The sequence below is a fragment of the Procambarus clarkii genome, chromosome 5 (assembly GCF_040958095.1).
Source record: "Procambarus clarkii isolate CNS0578487 chromosome 5, FALCON_Pclarkii_2.0, whole genome shotgun sequence".
Classification (NCBI taxonomy): Eukaryota; Metazoa; Arthropoda; class Malacostraca; order Decapoda; family Cambaridae; genus Procambarus; species Procambarus clarkii.
In genome coordinates this window covers 45,850,986-45,858,017 of record NC_091154.1, presented here as the reverse complement: position 1 = coordinate 45,858,017, position 7,032 = coordinate 45,850,986, and positions in this window count along the sequence as shown.

Genomic DNA, 7,032 nt, shown 5'->3' with positions numbered 1-7,032 from the left:
ACAATCCTATTAGAATGGATTTTTCACAAACCCTAAATTTGGAGATATCAATTTTTTTTCTAAATTTGCGCATAATTCAATGCCACGCTGACATTTTTTTTTACAGTAAATAAACTGAAAACATATATTCTAATCTATGAAAATGAAGATCATATACTATTCTGAGAGCATAATAACACCAAATGAACGATTGGTGATAGTTTATATTTTTGCAGCTATCTCAAAATCTGAAGTTTTCAATATTCAATTTTATAATTATTTTTTGTTTTCTTATTTTTCAAGTTACGTTTGTGATCATTTAGACAAAGTTACAGATTGCTAGTATGCACAAAAATGGAAAGCATAGAGCAAATTTGAGAAATTGAACTTTGCCATCAGGTCCTGTCGTATATGTATGCCATGCACAGCTTAAGGGTTAATACAGAACTGTACTGTATAAAATGCATAAAACTTCAAACTAACAATATTTCACTAATTATAACAATAATAATATTTTAAATAAAACAATTGTAACAGTCAAATTGTAACTTGTACATTAAATTTTGAGTATGCCTATAAAATAAGCACAGGTCATGTCAACGCATTGGGCCTGGATGAGATGGCTGGCACCATGTGCTTCTCCTCTTCCTGGGGTAAAAACGTCGGACTCGATCGCGAAGGATTTTCGTGATAAATTTGAACAATTTTACTGTTTGAACTCATTTAATCTATCAAGATGTCTCAGATCAGCATTCATGGTATTGAAGGTATAAAACAAAAGAGAAAACATTTGTCAATTGATCAGAAGTTGACTTGACAGAGAAAGCAGAGCATGGATACTCTGTCACTCGACTCGCCCAAGAATTCAACATCGGTAAGCTACAGTTTGTGTATAAAAAAGCAGAAGGATAATATTAAGAAATTCTTTGCTCAAACTCATGCAATAGGCAACAGGAAAACATGAAACCTGCTAAGTATACAGATTTGACTATATGTATAAATGATTTACACAGCATCGTGCGAAGGAACTGTTGTTTCAATTGATTCTATTAGAAATGCAGCTGAAAGACTTGCTGTAAAGTTAAACATTGACAATTTGAAGGCTAGCATGAATGTATGTCGATTTAAATAGAGGCATGGCATCATTAACAAGAAAAATTGTGGCGAGCATTAAGTGCAGATGTTGGAAGTGCTAATGCATATAAGCATAAACTTTCTCAGCACATGATATCTAATAATCTAAGCTGGTTTTAAGTGTACAATGCAGATGTAACAGGCTTTAACTGGAAATGCCTTCAAAGAAACACTTTGGCCTTCAGGCTTGAGGAAGAGTATTCCTGGTTGCAAGGTAAAGAAGGAAAGAATTTCAGCATTATTGTGCTGTAACGCAGATGGCAGTCACCGAACAAAGTACGCAATTGTTGGGAAATCTGCCAACCTCAGAGCATTGAAAAACTGCATGAACAGACTACCTGTCATCTACTACAACACAAAAAATGCCTGGTTCACACAGATTACTTTTGAGGATTGGTTCCAGAATCACTTTTGTAAAGAAGTAAAAAGCAGCAGATCAATATGTGCAGAATTCATCCTGCTGAGGTAAAGGCAATGTTGTTGACTGATAATGCCCCAGCTCACCCCATTGCTAAATTAACATCGCCTGATGGCAAAATAACATGTATGGCTTTACCACCAAACACTACATCTGTAATACAGCCCATGGATTAGGGGTTATCTATGCTCTCAAAGGCTTTATAAAAGAGCTATGAATTCAGATATTATGGAAGTTCTGCTTTCTGAGGAAGACGAGATGCCTAATAAGGATACGAAGGTAGTAGAACACTAGAAAATTTCAAGAAATATTCAATTAAAGCAATTTACAACTAGGCCAAGAATGGAGCGAGTTGAAGGTCACCACATTAAAGAATGCATGGAATAAAATTCTGAGTCCGGTACCTGGTTAGAATAAAGACGAAGATGACTATGATTTTGAGGGCTTTGATAATGTGATTTTTGAGACATTCAGAGATGCAGGTGAGGAAGATTTGCAACTTTCTGATGTGAATGAGTGTTAGATAATATACTGATGATCCAGGTTATGGTGAATTAACTGATAATGAGATTATCCAGTGTGTTACTGGTAATAATGATGAGGATGTGGAAGAGGAAGATGACAGTGTGTTACTATTCCATATGCTGCATCATTGCAAAAGGTTAATGATCTGCTTGATTTGGTTGCTGTAACTGATAATGAAGAGCTGACAGATTATTACCTGCACCTAAAGGACATGAAAGATATTATAATGAAGCTCACAACAAAGAAACAAACTAAGATTCAAAAGTTTTTGGTATGGTTTCACAGTAGGCCTACAGGACCAGCACCCAGCACTAGCAAGGACTCACCTTCCGAGGATGCCCAGGCAACTGGACCAGCACCCAGCACTAGCAAGGACTCACCTTCCAAGGATGCCAGGCAACTGGACCAGCACCCAGCACTAGCAAGGACTCACCTTCCAGGATGCCAGGCAACTGGACCAGCACCCAGCACTAGCAGGACTCACCTTCCAGGATGCCAGGCAACTGGACCAGCACCCAGCACTAGCAAGGACTCACCTTCCAAGGATGCCCAGGAACTGGACCAGCACCCAGCACTAGCAAGGACTCACCTTCTGATGCCCAGGCAACTGGACCAGCACCCAGCACTAGCCATAACTTACCTGGGAGTACCAATTGAGCTGTACAGCACAGTTCTAATGACATTAAATGTACAAAGTGTAGTTTATATGATATAAGTGTACTGCAGTAGTGTGATTCTAGTGGTCTGTACTTTATGTACAGACTGTAGTGTATAATGTACATTTGTTAGAAAGTTACTGTTCTTTAAACAATTTATATTCATATGTGTGGCACTCTCAGGATATTAAGGCTAACAAAGTTGCAATACAAAACTCAACTGGTAGGGTAAGTACAGTACTGTAACGTGCAATATCAATTTATTTCATTGCAATACAAATTCTTTATTATTTAAATTTTTCATAAGGCAAATGTGGACTGGCATATGCATTAATGTGATTGTATTTTTTTTTGGGGGGGGGGAAGGGAGTTGCTGGGGCCGAACGGATGGAATGAATTCCACACTGGAATGAATCGGCTATGCCCCATATAGTTCATTCAAGCGAGTACACACATTTAATTTCTACATTTACTATCTACATTTAATGTCATCTAATTTCATGCATTTCTTTGATAAAGTGTTTACTCGTGTCCTTTATGATCTTGGTTATTTGAAACTGTTGGCCAAATTAACCTTAAATTATAGTATGTTACTCTATGTTCTGATATGTTCAAAGAAAATGTTATGAGGAATAGTTCACTTGCTTTCTAAATTACACCTTGTATTTCCATTCTATATTAATGTAAATAAACTACTGTACTGTTGCTAGAACTACTGACTCCATAATGTAATAGTCTATGCTTGTCATCCTTAAGTATCACCTTCTTTGTATTCATTTTTTATTTTCCTTGAACATTCTCATTTTGTTAGCTTACTTCTCTAACAGTATTAAGTGTTTTATCCCGTCACAACTTTAATTAAAAAATTTCTATATTATTATTAATTTTACCCAAAACGCTTTGCGTAATAGTGCTTCATTAGTATGTGTAACTTCTGTCCCTTCAATTGAACAATATTCTTATGTTCTTTGTACACACAATCTTTTGAATAAATAATATATTATTATTATTTACACAGAAAATCACACTAAAGTGATATACAGTACATAAATGAGAAAATTCCCTCGGGCTGTGAGATGATGCAAACCTGCAATGTTTGCATCACCTCACAGCCTCAGTGGATTGTTCATTGATGTATATCACAGTGTGATTTTCTGTGTATCTGAAGTTGAGCATACAATGTTGAACTACAGTACTTTATCCTTCACCTGAGTGCTTGGGGGTCTTACATAAAACTTGGACTGGCTTCAGGACTGTGATATCAGGATATCACAGACTTGAGGTTATCTTGAGATGATTTCGGGGCTTTTTTTAGTGTCCCCGCGGCCAGGTCCTCGACCAGGCCTCCACCCCCAGGAAGCAGCCCGTGACAGCTGACTAACACCCAGGTACCTATTTTTACTGCTAGGTAACAGGGGCGTAGGGTGAAAGAAACTGCCCATTGTTTCTCGCCGGCGCCTGGGATCGATCCCAGGACCACAGGATCACAAGTCCCGCATGCTGTCCGCTTGGCCGTTCCTGTGATATCAGTAGAAATCCGATTGTAAGAAAGTCAGTGGTGGTACAGTAGTAGAGTATGCAGCTGGCAATACCTTGGTCATGGGTTTGCAACACTACACAGTCCCAGTGAAATTTCTTATTATTATTATTATTATTATTATAAAAGTTATCATTATTTGATAGGCCAATGTCCACACCCCAACAATGTCAGGCATATAATTTACCCCAACAATTCCTGGCCAACGTCCACACCTCCAACAATTCCATAGTCCTATTTCCATACCCCAACATTTTTGTTGAAGAAAAAAAACATGCTGTTTGTTGACCAACTTGTATATTGGCTATTTTCTACCATGTTCCCCCCTTTTTTCATCTTTTATTTTTTTATTTTTTTCTTTCAATGCAATTATACTTTAAGCTTAATTACTATTAAGTTTTAGTCTAAGTGGGTTTTTTTCCCCACCTCACCTTGCCCAAAACGCTATGCGTACTAGTGGCTTTAGGTATTGTATGTACTACCTCTATCTTTAAATCAAACAGAATGTTTGTACTGTAACTCTGCAACTATGTATGTACTTTTCCTAAATAAATTTTTATTATTTTTATTATTAACAATTGTATGTTAGGGGTGTAAGACAATATTGGAGCAGACAATGGTGGAGCAGAAAGCTCAGTACTCACTTCCCCCCTTCAGAGCAGGAGAGATTGCTGAAATAGAGGGAATACAGAGAACATATACGGCACGCATCGTTGAGATAAAACACCTAAATTATTGGGATCGTCTCAAAGCTCTCCGAATGTACTCTCTAGAAAGGAGACGAGAGAGATACCAAATAATATACACGTGGAAAATACTGGAGGGCCAGGTCCCAAATCTACACAGTAAAATAACAACGTACTGGAGTGAATGATATGGAAGAAATGCAGGATTGAACCTGTGAGGAGCAAAGGTGCCATAGGCACAATCAGAGAACATAAGAGCAAAGGCAACTGCAGACGGCCTATTGGCCCATACGAGGCAGCTCCTATCTATAACCACCCAATCCCACTCATTTACATGTCCAACCCGCGCTTGAAACAATCGAGGGACCCCACCTCCACCACGTTACGCGGTAATTGGTTCCACAAATCAACAATCAACAACCCTGTTACCGAACCAGTATTTACCCAAGTCTTTCCTAAATCTAAATTTATACCCATTGTTTCGTGTTCTGTCTTGTGCTGATACTTTTAATACCCTATTAATATCCCCTTTGTTGTGTCCATTCATCCACTTGTAAACCTCTATCATGTCACCCCTAACTCTTCGCTGTATGAACATCAGAGGTCCACGGTTGTTCAACGTTCTCCCAGTGACTATAAGAAATATTGCCGGAACAACCGTGGACATCTTCAAGAGAAAACTGGACTGTTTTCTAAGAGAAGTTCCGGATCAGCCAGGCTGTGGTGGGTATGTGGCCCTGCGGGCCGCTCCAAGCAACAGCCTGGTGGACCAAACTCTCACAAGTCGAGCCTAGCCTCATAAGAACATAAGAACATAAGAACAAAGGTAACTGCAGAAGGCCTATTGGCCCATACGAGGCAGCTCCTATTCTATAACCACCCAATCCCACTCATATACTTGTCCAACCCGTGCTTGAAACAATCGAGGGACCCCACCTCCGCAATGTTACGCGGCAATTGGTTCCACAAATCAACAACCCTGTTACTGAACCAGTATTTACCCAAGTCTTTCCTAAATCTAAACTTATCCAATTTATACCCATTGTTTCGTGTTCTGTCCTGTGTTGATACTTTTAATACCCTACCAATATCCCCCCGGTTATGTCCATTCATCCACTTGTAAACCTCTATCATGTCACCCCTAACTCTTCGCCTTTCCAGTGAATGCAACTTAAGCTTTGTTAATCTTTCTTCATATGAAAGATTTCTAATTTGGGGAATTAACTTAGTCATCCTACGCTGGACACGTTCAAGTGAATTTATATCCATTCTATAATATGGCGACCAAAACTGAACTGCATAATCTAAATGGGGCCTAACTAGAGCAAGGTATAGCTTGAGAACCACACCAGGTGTCTTGTTACTAACGCTGCGATTAATAAATCCAAGTGTCCGATTTGCCTTATTATGAACATTTATGCATTGATCCTTTTGTTTTAAATTCTTACTAATCATAACTCCCAGATCCCTTTCGCAATCCGACTTCGCAATCACAACACCATCTAGCTCGTATCTTGTAACTCTATCATCATTACCTAACCTCAGAACTTTACATTTATCAGCATTAAACTGCATCTGCCAATCCTTTGACCATTTCAAAACCCTATCTAGATCAACTTGAAGTGATAGTGAGTCCTCCTCCGAATTAATTTCCCTACCGATTTTCGTATCATCGGCAAATTTGCAAATGTTGCTACTCAAACCTGAATCTAAATCATTTATATAAATTATAATCAACAGAGGTCCCAGGACAGAGCCTTGAGGCACTCCACTTACAACATTTTCCCACTCTGACTTGATTCCATTTATACTAACTCTCTGTTTCCTTTGGTATAGCCATGCCCTAATCCAGCTTAATATAGCACCCCCAATACCATGAGACTCTATCTTTTTAATCAGTCTTTTTAATCAGCCTCGGGCCGGGCTTGGGAAGTAGAAGAACTCCCAGAACCCTATCAAGCAGGAAATGCACTCAAGTACTTACGGAGGATGATGAGAGTGCGAGAAACAAGGTGGTCAGGTGGAGCCAGTGACTCCTTCCTTCAACAGTTTTGTCTCTCCCTCGTGGTATATCCTCAATGTCTTCAGTGGTGTGGC